At 43.0% G+C, this 15,489-nt stretch overlaps 1 protein-coding gene across 4 annotated transcripts in view; it reads right to left on the bottom strand.

Annotated features, from left to right (window-relative positions):
- The window catches only part of LOC138300358 (zinc finger matrin-type protein 4-like), a 1,123,322-nt gene that overhangs the window by 619,149 nt on the left and 488,684 nt on the right, over positions 1 to 15,489 (bottom strand). The gene's annotated exons all lie outside the window — the stretch shown is intronic.

The raw sequence follows: 15,489 nt of genomic DNA, 5'->3' as shown, positions 1-15,489 counted from the left end.
ATTTTAATTTCTAAAGTGCGAGAAGTGGGTGGGTATATCTTGGCACTAAGGATCTGATAAAGCATATTGAGGCAAACTCATCAAAAGCTCAACGGGTTAAAAAGATAAAGGAAACAGCCAGGATTTCAGCGGTTTGTGAAAACTGAGATTTGATTGTTTTTAAGGTGTAATGGCAATTTATTCCACAGCTGTCAGGTGGTATAAACAAAGCTGCAACCACCCCAGGAGACTTACTTTATCCTGGGGACAGAAACTGAGAAAGATGCAGCTGATCTCAGATTTGTATTTGGTTGGTACCACCCGATTTTCTTGTAAAACAGTTGGGTCTAATATTAGACAAGGCCTTGTGGGCTAGACAGAGTGCTTCGAAGGCCACCCTTTTCTTTACAGGAAGCCAATGAAGTTCCATTAGAACCTTTAACACCAAATTATATTTAGGGAGTCTCTTTAGGAGATGAGAGACTATATTCTGCAACACCTGGAGTTTAAGTGCCAAATGCTCATATAAAGAGCATTGCAGTAATCAATCCTCGATAGGAAAAGAGAAATGGCTACTGATTTTTGGAGCTGGAAGGGAATAAAAGGCAACACCTTCTTAAGGGACCCAAGCAGTAAAAAGCAAGAAGATGTAAATTTGTTGACTTGCTATTTAAGAGATAGATCGGTATCTAAAATTACCCCTAGATTTTTTATTTTGGGTACAGGCTTTGAAGGGGAACCTAAGGCCTGTGTCCACCATCAGTGACCCCAGAAGGTGGCATATCTTCCAAAAAATTTTAACTTTTGTTTTTTCTGAATTTAATTTTAAACAATTGGCAGTCATCCAATTGACAATATAATTCATGCATTTATTGAACTTGTCTGCAAATTTCTCCACTTTGCTTGGAATTGCGACCACACTGAGTGTCATCAGCATAGGTCACTGTGGCAAAACTGTGAGAGTGGATCAACTTTACCAACGGTGCTACATATATGTTGAAAAGCATAGGGCTGAGGGATGACCGTTGGGCAACCGCACAACGGAGGGAGAAAGATTTTCAGTGGAATTCCCCGAAAGCAAATATCTGCTCTCTATCTCTTATGAAAGAGGAGATACGTTTGTATGCTGATCCAGGGATCTCAAAATCAGGCAGCTGTTCTAACAAGATGGTATGGCTATCCGTATTGAAAGCAGTGGAGGGATCCAAAAGGACAATTGCTGCTCTCCCACCATTGTCTTTGATTGCTCTAATCTCTTCCGAGACAGCAATCAGAGCTGTCTTCGGTCTTGGTGCTGCTGTTTCCTGTGAGATTTGACTATTTTTTCTGGTGTTTGTTTCAAGACCTCCATGCTCAACCATTCACGGTAAATGCTGGCTGCTGCATTAGGTTCACTGCAGAGGTCAGGTTTAGTCAAATCAATACTCTCTGCCAGGGCCTTTTCTTTTATCTTATGCTATAGGCGAATTGTTCTGCTCTGCACTGACATTTTAGTTTTTTGGGACAACGTGAGAATATTTAAGCTAAACTGATCTGCCATGTGGTCAGACCAGATCCAAGGCAGGATTATCCTCAAAACTGAGACTGGAATAATTTGAAAACATGCCATCAAGAATATGGCCAATTTTGTGTGTGGCAAATTTTTCTCTGTCAGTTCAAACATCTTTCTGTCGAAAAAGCAGCATCTTTATTATTCCGATCATCAAAATGGGGGTTCAAATCTCCTAGTAAAGTGTAACTAGGGTATTGCACACTGCTGTCAATGTGATTACATATATCCTCTAGAAAAGTGAACATGGGTCCAGGGAGTCTACAAATCAGAAGTCTACGGAAAGTATAGGCATCTAAAAGAGCTTCACCATTTAAAAAGGTAAAGGGTGTCACATGATAGACTCAGTGAAACGTGGCAAACTGTTGCGAGACCGCCGCCACGTTTGCCTTGCCTATCTGACTGCTAATGGCGTAGTCTGCGGCAGCGCTACACCTTCTGAATCAGAGGTATTATTTAACCACGTTTCAGTTAAAAATACCAGTTGAGGGTCGTAAGACTCTAAAAACTCGAAAAATTATAATTTATGTTTGTCAAGTCACCGAACATTTATTAAAAAGCAACTCCGAGAACTAACTTTGAGCTCCAAGTGCTTCCGAGCCCTAACCGATCCAATCAAGATATCGGGGCCATCGGAGTGAGGAGTAAACATGCAAGCTTTGCAATAGAAATCTCAAAGGCTACAATCCAGTCGCTTATCTGGAATATTCAGGCTCAGTAATGCTTCCTTGGAGTAAAAGTACATTTCAAATAGGTCGAGGGTCCTGGCGCATTATGCATTCAGGGCGCTGATGAGCGCAGAGAGGGTTGCCATCAGGGCACCATCTGCGAGTCCGTTGCTCTGTCGTGTTATCATGTACTCTTAAATAGTCTACTCTAAAAGACTAAACCATCTCCCCAAGAAGATAGCGTCCACTCGCTATTACTTACGAGTTAGGAAGGCTCTGGTGCCAAAAAGTGCTTAGTGCAGAAATACCGCCAAAATTAAAAACACAATAAAATCAGCAGAATTACCAATTTGAAAATGAGGCCCGGGTGGGGGGGGGGGGGACTGCCGAGCAGGCGAGGTCTCCCCCTGGGGTTATTTGGGGAGGGTGGTACGGTCCAGGGCAGCATGGGCTATGTTAGGGCTCCTTTAGGTGGGCGGCAGGAGGAATATATACACAGGGCGACATTTTGTACCAACCACAATTTTGTCAGCAGGTGACACAGTGGCCGGTAGTGAGGTGTAGGCAGAGGATTTTTCCTCTCCTTTCCTCCATCCCTCCCTTTCTTCTTTCATCTCTCTTTCTAGGGGTTTGTTTATTGTTTTTGTTTGGATGAGCTGGTGGGGTTTTAGTCCAGGGTCAGAACAGGTGCACAGGGTAATGGATGTATATGTGTCGCTGGAAGCTGGTGCTGGCGCCACCGTGAGACTTACATGACAAAATGAAATACATACGGATAGCGGATCTAACAGGACCCTAGCAGTTATTGAGTTATTGGAAGGTGGGGACAACAGACGGACAGGAAGGTAGGCTGACATTAACAGTTATGACACTGGGCAGGGACAATTGTCAGGTTGCATTAAAGAATGGATAAGGTCAACAAATGGGTTTGACAAAGAAAAACAGGAATGGACAAATACATCGGGGCAAGGAAAAAGGAAAGGGGAAGGGGGGAGGGTAGGAGAGGGGAGGTAGGAGGGCCTTGGATTGGTGATGTTGATGTTTAGTGAGTTTATAGTTTTGTAAGGCAGAGGCCAAGGTTTTTTACTTGTAAGTGCACCTGTTTCCAATAAAGCGGCCTTTTCCACACTCCGCAACAGTGTCATGTTTCCGTGCCCTCTTCCCCAATATCCCCAACTGAATTGTGCAACAGAATGCAGAGATTCGAAAATTCAAAGAGCGGTTCTCATGCTGCCGCCTATATGTACTATATAAAGTACTTAGTCCGGCTTCTCTTAAGTGTATTCTCATGGTTAAATAAAACTGAAACCCACAACTCAGCTCATCCAGAAGAGACCACGGAAACTGCGAAAACACGAAATGGAGTTTAGATGTTCTCAAAAGGGAATGTTAATCGATGTAGAACGGTATTGATTACACTGTGTTTAGATTCAGCTGTCAGAAGCTAGCCGACGTTTTTTTTTTAATCCTTTGGGAATTCTCCCAAAAGGTCAAAATTTGTTAACGGTTTAATTTTGTGAACTTTTGCGTTGGGCCAAAGCGATTGTTCTAGAGTTGGATAATTGTAGTGTTCCTTGGGGTGCACACACAAGGGTGAGGAGACATCTTATTGAAACGTTGGGAGGGAAACAGTGACTGTCAGCACTGTCAGGTGTTTCATTTTTTAAAAATAAGTCCACAATTTACCTTGGTCTTTTCTCTGTCAAGTTTATGTTATGCATTTGAATTAGCGTATTTAAAGAGTGCAGCTCTAGTTATGAAAAGAAGTTGCATTATACATACATTCCATCGTGCAGAAAATGTATACGTTCGTTAATAGTTATGCATTCCAAGGGCAGGCGCAGAGAGCTTATCGCAGAGGACTGTGCAGCGGTTAAAAGAGGAAGTGCTCATAGTGCTGCATATAGCTTGACAATCTACGCGTTTCTTCACACCTACTGGGACAATGCGCCTGAGGCCACGTTTATTCTGTGCAAAAATGAAGTTAAAAAAATAAAATACGTTTTATACCGCATTATTTTCTATGTTGCCATTTGGAATGGGGCAGGGATCGGACTGTTTAAAAAGATGGATAGAAAATCTGAAAATACATTTCTGAGGGTGCAATTAAAACCCACAACCCTTGCAAGAACCCTCGTCTAATGATTAAGTGGCTGCCCTGCAGGCAGGCGATAGGGATTGGAGTTATGCTTTTTCCATACCACGTGACACATAGTTCTCCTTTAAAAGGAAATATTTGCATTTTAATGAACACGGCAATACATATTTAATGTTCTCCATACATTGCTGCTTTTTGGAAAGTGAAGAAGAAAAAATGAACTTTTTTTTTCTGAATTCGTACTTTGTCAAGAAAGAAACAGAGGAAATTCAATATAAGCAGATGCACATGTGCTGTTCCATACTCACCTCTGTCCACAGGTTTTGGAAACTGCACATTGAAGAACAAACCTAGCCTAAGACAGACTTGCTTTACCGCTGTCAGACCTGCTGTGGAAGAGTGCCCACCCTGCATCACTGGAATGAAGTGATTATTGGGAACATGGGATGGTGGTATTTAATGCGCATTAAAGACCTAATTTGGTGACCTACGACTGTTTGGATCCAAGCAGGAATGCTACTTTTTAAATTTAGTTTTCAACCTTGCCTTGCCTAGGTGCTTTAAATATTTCTTCCATGACCGTGCAGCACTTCTACTCTAAGCTATTTACTTTCGTATTTGTTTACTTTATCAGAGTTTACATACCACATTATTTTACACCCCCCAATGTACAGTTTTTTTGAGGCAAAATCGCATTTAGTTTGCCTAAAAAAATAGAGTAAGTTAGTTTAGCAAAACAGAAACAAGTAAATCTATTGGCCTAATTATGAGTTTGGCAGTCCCACTGCGGGACTGCCAGACTCGCAGGGAGGACGCCACCACCATGGCGGTCTGCCTCTACCATCCCCGAGCATATTACAATGTTCCCAACAGGCTTAATGGCGGAAACACATTGCAATACGTGTTCCCACCGGGCTGACCGGCGAGAACAGTGGCTCCCAGTACACCGTTACCGCCAGCCTTTCCATGGTGGAGTGACCACCATGAAATGGCTGGCTGTAAGGTGAGTTACAATCAGCCGTGCCGCACTGAGTTCAGCACCGCCCTGGCTGAGTACAACTCGGACTGCAGTCATCTCTGCAAGAATTTGCAATCTCCTGGCAGGTCCGCATGCCAGGGTTGTAATGTGGTGGTCAGAACGCCACAGTTAGTGTGGTGCAACCTGCACCTCCAATCTCGTAATGAGGCTCTAAGCTTTTAAGTTTAATAAGGGAATTTGACCGAAGAATAATAATTACCTGTAGAAAACAACTTTAATTTATTAGTTGTCACTAAAAAGCAATGACTACAATTAACTTGTGTTACATAAAAAAGATTTGTTTACACAGTTTCAAAAACACCCATAAGGTAGCCCTTGGCACTGTTATTAAAGCGCCCGTCATATCCCTTCACTTGTCCCACATGCGTAAGTGACAGTAGCAGGCCAGGTAGCATTGAGGGATGGAAAGGCAGGATATTTTTAGACAGATAAGTAGTCCCATTGTTCTCTTGACCCGGCAAGCTTTGATGAACAATACAGTGTTACCTTAAGATGTGTGAATTGGTGGGTAATTCAGCCACAGTACAAACTGCAATCACACACAAAGGTCATTGTTTAGGTCTCAGTGAAATTCAAATTACGCTGATGAAATTCCCGAATTTTGTGTTACACGGTATTTGCAAAATGTCTTAAAATTGTTGTGATCAGTCTTGCAGCAGCATTGATGATGTCTTTCAGAGTGGTGGTCCTAATAGCAGACAAGCCAGTCAAATGCTAAACCATATTCCACTCTTCAGAGGACTAAAGATTGGATAACTTGTTTAAGGCTGCTCTTTCAGCTATATTGGAAATGTGCGTGTGCATGTGTTGTAATTTTGGATTTGTATCTGCGTTTTCCAGTTGTAAATTTACTTAACAGGTTAAAAGTCCAACAGAAAACAGATTTTGCAGTAAGTAATTAGGGATTGTGCTAGGCAAATAGTCCTTGCCAGTAGCAATAGTTAGTGGAAAATGTCTGCAATGTATTTGTTACAGTGGTTAGGTGGTATGAAGGACTCCGACTCGAGTGGGTGTAGGTGATAATTTAAGAGTTCTGTACAATATCAAATTGGTGCGTTGGTGTGTTCTTCTCCCGTAATGTCTCTCTTGTCGTTCCTCCTAGGTTCCCTTCTTAACTGGCGATGATTCTCTGGTAGACTCCCCAAAGCGTACCGAAAAAGGAACGAGAGGGAAGGTAAGTCAGGGTATGGAGGTATATCTCTATCGTAAGAGTTAGGAGTTAAACTAGAAGGGAGAGAGAGAGAGAGAGAGACCCGAGTGTGTGTGGTAATGGATGAATCAGGTGGTGTTTACTCAGTCACCCCTTTTGGGCTTCCCAAGTAGAGCATCCAAAGGGTCTTGCTAGGAGTAAAGGCTTCTATTTATTTGTAGTGTCCTTTTCCCGGTTTCTTCCTTGACCTTCCCATTCCCTCCAAGCTACTCCCCTCTCAGCCGCTTCCCTCTCAACCCCTCCTCACCGTCTCTGCCCTCCTCCCCTCTGTCCCAGCTCTTCTGGGTTTTGCCACGCTGTCCTTTAAAAAAGGACCGTACCTTTTTCAGCCACGCCCCTCCTGGGACGTGGCGGTGTTTGTGCGTCTCCTCGCCGCTTTCCTCCTGCACGGGATCCGTTCTCTCGCTGGGAACGTCGGAGTTCCCAGGCCTTCCTTCTGGTTGTTCCGCTCCGGCATCCGCCATCTCTTTTTCTTCCTTCGCGTCCTCAGTCTCTTTTGCTTCCTTTGCGTCCTCATCGTTCTCCTCCTCCTCTTCCTGTGGTCCGTTGTCCATTTTTACTCTCCCCGGGACCTGGAAATCCGGTGTCATTGGGCAGGCGCCCGCCCCCTGGTTGACATGGGAACAGCAGATGCTTTCCTCCGACGCGCTCGAACAGCGCAAGTCGGAGGAGTCCATAGCCGCGTTTGAAGATAACCGGCTACATTATTGTTTTGCCAAGATTAAAATCTGCAAAGATGCAACTAGCTCAAGTTTCAAATGACAGTCGTCGACTAGGTAGACCTTTATGCGCATAAAAGTTTGCAAACTTGCCTTAGACATATTAGTCTTATTAGACCTGAACTGACTGTGTATGAGTCATATAATGGGCACCCTACCCTGCTAGACCGGCTCTAATGAAGGAACCAACCATGTGGTGTCTTGGACCAAATAGAAGGCTTGAATCCATAGTCAGACCAGAGCATGATATTTACTGGTGTAGTGCTTCAATTTAGTTTGGTTATTCTGCAGTTAATTGTCCAATTTTCTAGAGCTTTTGCAAACCAGGGCCTGTTTGTTGCTGGCAATACCTAGGAGGCACAAACGTTTTTCAAAGGTTGAGGTGCATTGCCTAAACCAGTATACAGACAGGTTCATGCTACAAAGTTGGATTGGGGAACCTTACCCTCACAGGCAATGCAAGGATTTACAGATGGCATTCACTTACAAGATAGATTTTAGGAGGAGTGACTGTCACGTGGAGCTCCCATCATGCTCCGTGACAGAGCCTGATGGATTTGCAAGATGGCGGGTGGAGCGGAACATGCTAATGATCATGGCGCTACCTTCGCAATTTTCAAAAAGCAGCCTTAGTTTCTGCTACCACAGTAAGCTTAATGCAAAACTCCTACAGCCCCTCCCTGGACCCTGTCATAGGCAGGTTGTGAGGTGCAACGAGGCGCGACGGTGTACGGAGAAGACGTGATAGAGCTGCGGAGCAAGGCGGTGGAGAAAGCAGCAGAGAAATCTGCAGAGAGAGCGCTCTTTCACCCTTGCGATAAACGCAGTGAACCGATCGGGCCCGCACCCTCCTCCAGTCTAATCCACCTGCAGAATACGGAATACAGAGGTGCAGCAGGGTGGAGTACTACGAAGATGGAGGCGGGGCGATACGATCATTCGGCTGTAGCCGGTGCAACAGGATCTATGCTGAGAGGCAGCACTCGGAGAAGAGTTATCCCTCCTTGCCCCGGAGACCTTAAAAGACAGAGACAGTCTGGAGAACAGTCTGGAGAGCAAAAGATAAGTAATACAGTAGATATATTACAGTGCGGCCAGGTGGGGAGTGCTATAGCCCTACATACTAACCCTGTCTCATTCCTGCGAAATACTACGAATTACTTAAAGCTGGTGCACTTCCCCTACCTGTGGGGGCTTGAGCAAAACAAATGGTGGGATGTGTAAAGCTCAAATTCAACGCATATTATGGGACATTTGGAGTCTGGGGAAAATAAACAAACAAATTGCAGTATTGCATGAGATAAGACTATATATACAATGAAACGTATGACGCACGATACAAGCTGTAGACCACTAATAATGGGTAAACATTTTAAGGGCACTAAGGTAAAGACTCTAACTCAGGTTTCAAGTAGACAGAAACCTAGTTCGGATCAACGGTTCTCGGGGGGGGTTGTTAAGAGACTCCTCAGTAATACAGGATGTACCACAGGATCTATCAACCCCACCCATCAGGGCCACAGGTACTCAACGCAGGAGAAGGGCATGAGCAGACATCAGTACTCCCAATGCAATTACAGTTATATGAAACACCGACCCACCCCCCCAAAACAGCCTCTTCATCTATTCTCATCACCCCCGACAGCCTCCTACCTGTGGCTTTTAAGGGAAGCTTACAACATAAAGAGAAGACTACATATCCCTTATTCTCTGTAATCAGTAACCATGCAAAGACACCGCCGAAAGCACTGGGAGAAGACAATGTTAAAGAAGCAGGACAAGAGGTCATATTACCGGTAAGCAAAAGGAGAGAGTTGGACAGTTCTACAGCCCCTGTTATGACCACTAATGTCGTACTAGATAACTCTGGGTCTATATCCGACTTAACATCACTGAACGCAGAAGCATGTAAAGACCCATTTCCTAGCAGCCCCGGCTCCAGCTCTAGTAACCACAGCCCAATGCACAAGCCACCTCATACCCCCCTCAATGTAACAATGGATGGGGCAGATCTTAGAAGAGTTACGAGCAATCAAGTTATCTCAGGAGGTGGCCCATAAGGAGAGTAAGGATCAGTTTAGTCAGTTGAACACGTATTTCACCCATCTAGCTACAAGATTAACTCAGGTGGAACAGAGAGTATCAGATCTAGAGGACTTGGGCAGTCAATCAGTCGACAATACCTCGGATTCAATCAGAATTTGAGAAACTCCGTTTAAGCTAGATGAATTGGAAAATAGATCTCGGTGCTCCAATCTCAGATTCGTAGGGGTCCCGGAAGACTTGGAGGCAGCTTCATCAGTAACCAAGTTTGTGTCGGATCTCATCCGCAGCTGTATTCTTCCTGATACAACCAAGTCAGTAGCGGATCTTTCCATAATACGTGCACACAGGGTTCCCTTTACGTGCCCAGTAAACTTAAAATATCCTCATACTATTTTAGTCAACTTTGGAGACTTCAGGATCAAAGAGCAGATAATTTTGCAGGCAATCAAAAGAAGGGATTTTAAGTCTGGAGACATGCTCAGCTTTCGTGTGTTTTCAGATATGTCAGCTACAGCAGCAACATGAATTCATTGGCCTGATCAATTACTTTAAAAGGCTAGGAGCACCGGCTGGTATTGTTCAATTAGCCAAGCTGAAAGTTCTCTTTAAAGGCCAAATGCATTTTTCCAGCATGTACAGGATGCAGAGGACTTTCTAGCTTCCTTGAAATGATTTACACAGAAGAATAGGGGGAGAGGGCAGAGAGGCGACAAGATAAGTAGGGCAACAAGGGCAATGAGGAGGAAAGAGAGTAGGTAGGAAATTGACGATTTAAAGACTTCTTTTACGTATTGTTCAATGTTCTGACAAATGTTCCGAGAAGGGAGGGAAAAAGGGATCTATCCACCTGCCAGTCTGCAGATCCTTGGGAATCAGGCTCTTGGAGAGCCATGAAAGTGAACTTTTGGGGGGGATATTGGGGAGAGGTAATGGTGGAGGGGGAACCACTGGGGTAACAAGGGAGGGAGGGGCCATGACAGGGCCTCGACAAGGATAATGGGGAGGGGGGGACACAGGGTGGAGGTAGGAACTCTGCAAGAGTTTCAGTTGCAGGCTGGGGGGTGGTTGGTATTGGAGGAGGAATCACAGGGTGGAGTTACATCAAAAAATGCAGGTGGAGACTAGTCAGCTATATCCTTTACCCAAGGATAACGTACAGGATGAGAGTGCAATAAAGAATGCAGCTATAAACAATTGGCCATGGAGGTGATGGGGTGGAATATCAAGTAATGATTGGGTACAAGCTAGGAGTAGCTTCATGTAACCTAAACATGGCTAATAATAATGCTTAAGTTCAAGCGATTCTTAACTGGCTGGAAGCATCTCAGGTACAAGTCGCCCTAATGCAGGAAACTCATGTGAAGGCCAATAGCAATCTACCTAAACTCCCTGTGTGTATCGCCCATTCTTGCTTTGTGTTGGCTGACGCTGCGGTACGAGGTGTGGCAGTCCTGTTTTTTAGAAAATTTGCAGGGAGGATAAAGGGAGTTTTTAGAGACCTGCAGGCAAGATGGATAGAAATTACTGCTATGTTGGCAGATAAAGTGATCCACTTTGTAAGCTTCTATGTCCCAATAGAGGACGATGCAGTGTCAATGCAGGCTCTATATATACACACATTTATCTCTAATTCTAGGTTACTTCATAATAAGAGGGACTTCAACATTATACCAAATATCCAATGGGACACATCACGGAAGAACAAAATGCAGAATAAACCAAGAGCCTACCAAATGCTTTTAAAATTGATCTCAGATCTAGCTTTAGTGGATGTGTAGCGGGCTGATCATCCCCAGGAGAAACAATTTACATGCTATTCAAAAAGGTATAATACTGCATCAAGAATTGACTATATTCTAATCTCATTTGCACTGAAGTGGCAGAGGTCAGGAATACTTGTGAATTATTTTTCTGATCACTGCTCCCTGGGTTAATAGTAGTGAACTAGCAAACCAACAGAGCCGCCCGCAATGGCGATTGGATAGATCTCTCTTGGCAGATGAAGGTTGGGTAGCAAATCTCAAAGCATCAGTCAGTGAATTTTTAGAGGTGAATAAGAAGTCAGCCTCTCTTTTTAATATTTGGGGAGCCACTAAAGCTTATGTATGAGGGGAGGCAATTTCCTTTAAGGCTCACCTAGGGAAAACAGCTTGTGAAAGAAGCAATTTACTTCAAAGGGAGCTAGAGCAGGCATTAAAAAGAAATTAATTACTACCCAGTCCGGAGACAGAATTAATATTGGGAAGGGCTCAGGCCAAATTAAGGGATTTCTATCCGTATTGGGAGATACTTAATAGACACACAAGTTTTCAAAGACAATATGAAGAAATTGAGCATGCAGGTAGATTTTTGGCCTGGTCATTAAAAAGAGATCTAACTCTAATTTAATAAAAGCTATTTTAAATGAGGAGCTGGGTATAATGGTTAGTCAGCCTAAAGAGATAGAAAAATCATTCCTCTCACATTATCGCAAGCTGTATACTGAGACGATGCAAGTGAATACTTTGCAAATCAAACAGTATTTAGATGGAGTGATACTGCCAGACTTCGATTCAGTGGAACAGTATATATTAATGTCTCCTATCACTCTTAATGAAGTAGTAGAGGCAATAAGTAGAGCCCCCAATGGAAAAGCTCCAGGAGAAGATGGCCTCCCTGTGATAGTTTACAATATATTAGAGGGTCAAATAGCTAAACTATTAGTAGACCTATTTAACGAAATATTAGAAGGAGTTGAGGTCCCTCGTGAATTTTCAAGAGCTGCAGTGGTTAGTTTTGTTAAAAAGAAAAACCACTGGAATATCCGGGTTCATATCGCCTGATTAGCCTTTTAAATCTGGACTATAAATTATTCACCAAGATACTTGCGGTCCGTACTGCTCAGATGGCACATGGATTGAAACATAAGGATCAATGTGGATTTTTACCGGGGAGGTTACTATCCACCAACACAAATTTTTGGTGCAGGCAATAGACTATCTCACAATCATCATCCAGTGGCGATCATAATGCTCGATGCTGAAAAGGCATTCGATCTAGTTCAATGGGAAGCGTTGTTTATGGTTTTAGGCAAGTTTGGGCTCCCGGGAAGTTTATCCAGATGCTACGTAGGTTATATGCAGGGGCCCAAGCCAAGGTTTCGGTAAACACACAAATGGAAGGACTGGTACAGATATCACGGGGCATGCAGCAGGGTTGTCCTCTGTCTCCAGTGCTGTATGCACTTTTTATTGAGCCTCTGGCTGCAGTGATTTGAAAGGATCAACATATACAGGCTTCGGTCCCTTTAGCACCCAAGGTGAAGTTATTAGCCAATGATATCATCTTGTACCTTCATGCAGATTTACATAATGTCGACAGAGCTTTTTCAAAGATCAAGGCTTTTTCGGACTGGGGGGGGTATAAAATCAATCGGTCTAAATCAGAGGCTCCCTTGTATAATGTAGAAACATCAGTCCTGCCAAAAGATATTCAGGTAGTCCCATTAGATATCTAGGCATATATGTGTCCAAAAACTCAGCAGACCTGTTTCAGTTGAACTACACAAGGGTTTTTTTAAAAATCCAAGGATTACTTTTGCAATGGTAGGAATCTACCATGACGATTATAGGAAGGACCGCACTGGACAAAATGATGATTCTCCCTTTGTTATTATTTGTTTTTTCTAGTGTAACTTTGAGTGTTCCTTTTTCCACAAGCAGGATTCATTAATTAAACAATTCATGTGGAACCACAAGAAACCTCGGTTACAGCTAGAGAAGCTAACTTTTGCAGTGGAAGATGGGGGGCTGGCACTCCCCAATATTCAAACTGATTATGAAGCTACAATATTGGATAGGGCTTCAAGACCTATGCAAAAGCCAAATCTCAATTTCTACCTTAATCAGATGTTGACAGAAACAAACATGCAGCTTTCACGATTTCTTAAATGTCCCCGCCTACCAAAAACGGTAAGATATAAACTACTGGTAACGATACAGTTTAGTATATTACAAAAACACGGAAAAATATCAAATTCATAAGACCCACCCGCTAATCCGAGTTAGGGATGTATGGATGATAGGCTTAGAAGAAATCAAAGAAATTTTCAGAAATGGGAAGAGGTAGGTATTAGGACCCTAGCGGATTTTTATGTAGGGGACCATATCAAAACATGGGCGCAGAACGTAATGGGAAAAAGGGACATTCCAGAAAGTTTAAAGTTTTCTTACTGTCAAATCCAACATTTCTTGCAATCAACAGAAAAAGTAAGAGATGGCCCCAATGAAGTTATTGGTCAGGCTTTTTATGATAATCAATTAGGCATTGGCAGATGGTATAAGACACTTCAAAATGGGTGCTCAGTCAAGGCAATCTCCCAACTTTTGGTCAGAGTAGAAAATATCACTTTGTGTAAAATAGGGATACAGCAATCGCGAAAGCACATTGAGGTGTCTCAAAAAGCACTTAGAGGGGTGAATTCTGAAAGAATCACTCTGTATTCCAAATGGTTGCTTTATTACATCCCCGCTAGAATAAAGGAAATGCACCCGGAGGCATCAGGTCTGTGTCTCTGTTGCCAAATGACCCAGGGGGATTGGGTCTACATGTGCTTTTCATGCATGCTCCTGGCAGGGTACTGAGAGAAGGTCTTCCAAAGGATTAGTACCATGATATCGTACGAGCTAGCACCTAGCCCATTAGTGGCATTATGCTGTATTACGCAAAATACAGATTTGTCCATTTCCTCTAGACAAATGTTTGTGGGTACTTTGACAGCCAAATCACCGATTCTCCAGGCGTGGAAATCACCAGTTCCTCCAACATATGTGGCGTGGGAGGCAAAGACAGAGGCAACACGGCAAAAGAAAAATCGTATGCTCAACGGGTCGGAGCATTGCAGTGAAACCAGGGTATATAGGGAAAGATGAGCAATTGGGAGAAGGATTAGGTTTGGGGGCTGGGGTGGGAGAGAGGGAGTTTGGGTCAAGATATAAGATTCTTCCTATGGATATATTGGTTCAGATATTACTGAGATAAGGGCACTGGGAAGTATTGAAGCACATTAAACTGATTTACAGAAAGTGTAATAGGATTAAGTTTTGATTTATGATTTATTGATGTATGTAAAGTAATTACACCTGCAGCAAAAATAAAAAATAAATAAAAAATAACAAAAGACATATTTTAGGAAAATGTGTCAGACACGCACAACTGACAAGCAAAACACTGTTGGGATGACATCCCCACCATAAATTGAACCTGCTGGTTGGCTTGCCAATGGTTTTGCGGATGAAACACTCACTTCAAAATCTGAAAATTGACAGTGGTAAGGACATTTAGTTTGTTCTTGGTGCCTACAGAATGCACTTGAAAGAAAAGAAAGAAAAAAATCTCATAGTAAGGGCTGCTATTGGGCCTATCTAACAACCTTATATGACGCTATTCTAGGCATCTGTGTTCTCTTCCATTATGTGTTTCTGGTCTAGACCCAGTGTCTCTGCCCATGCCTCCTAGTTACCCATGACATCCTGACCTGCTGAGATTTGGTGTAAAATATAAAGGTTCAAGCCAGGAATGTAATTTTTAATGAAACTGTTCCAAACATAAGCCATAAACATCCTATCCTTAAGATCCCCCACCTATTATAGCCTCCTGGTGGGAACTACTAAATTTTCCACAGCAACGAACAGGCGTGGGAGCTTTGTGAGCATTATAGCTTTAAGGATATTTAGCCGACTAAAACAGTGATGTAGAAAGAAACTTCACTTGGCCGTAAGCGCAGAAGAAATAGGACTACTTCTAAACTTCAAACTGCAAAATATGGAAATTGTTCAACTCACGAGGAAGAATAATGTTCCCATATTATCATAAAGAAGGTATCAGGGAATACTATCCAAAGGCACAGTAGTGCACATAAACCACCCTATTAGTGATAATTCATGCCGTCTGTCGCTAGTTAATGCCTTTAGACGTATTATGCAATAATGAGACTGCACAAAATGAGACTGTATAATGGCAGAAGTCACCCATTACATTAATGGTACGAAACAATTACACCAGGCTGTTCTCAAAGTATTCCTCAGTGCAATCCAAAAGGATGCCACCGGACAGCAATCACTCCAAAACACAGTGCAGTAAACACTCCCAAAAATCGTACTCAACATCAATGTGTTGCTTGGTTAAGGTATACCCTGGGAAT

This window comes from Pleurodeles waltl, chromosome 6 (assembly GCF_031143425.1).
Source record: "Pleurodeles waltl isolate 20211129_DDA chromosome 6, aPleWal1.hap1.20221129, whole genome shotgun sequence".
Classification (NCBI taxonomy): Eukaryota; Metazoa; Chordata; class Amphibia; order Caudata; family Salamandridae; genus Pleurodeles; species Pleurodeles waltl.
Note: the sequence above shows the minus strand (reverse complement) of the source record. Positions and strands in the feature narration are given on the sequence as shown.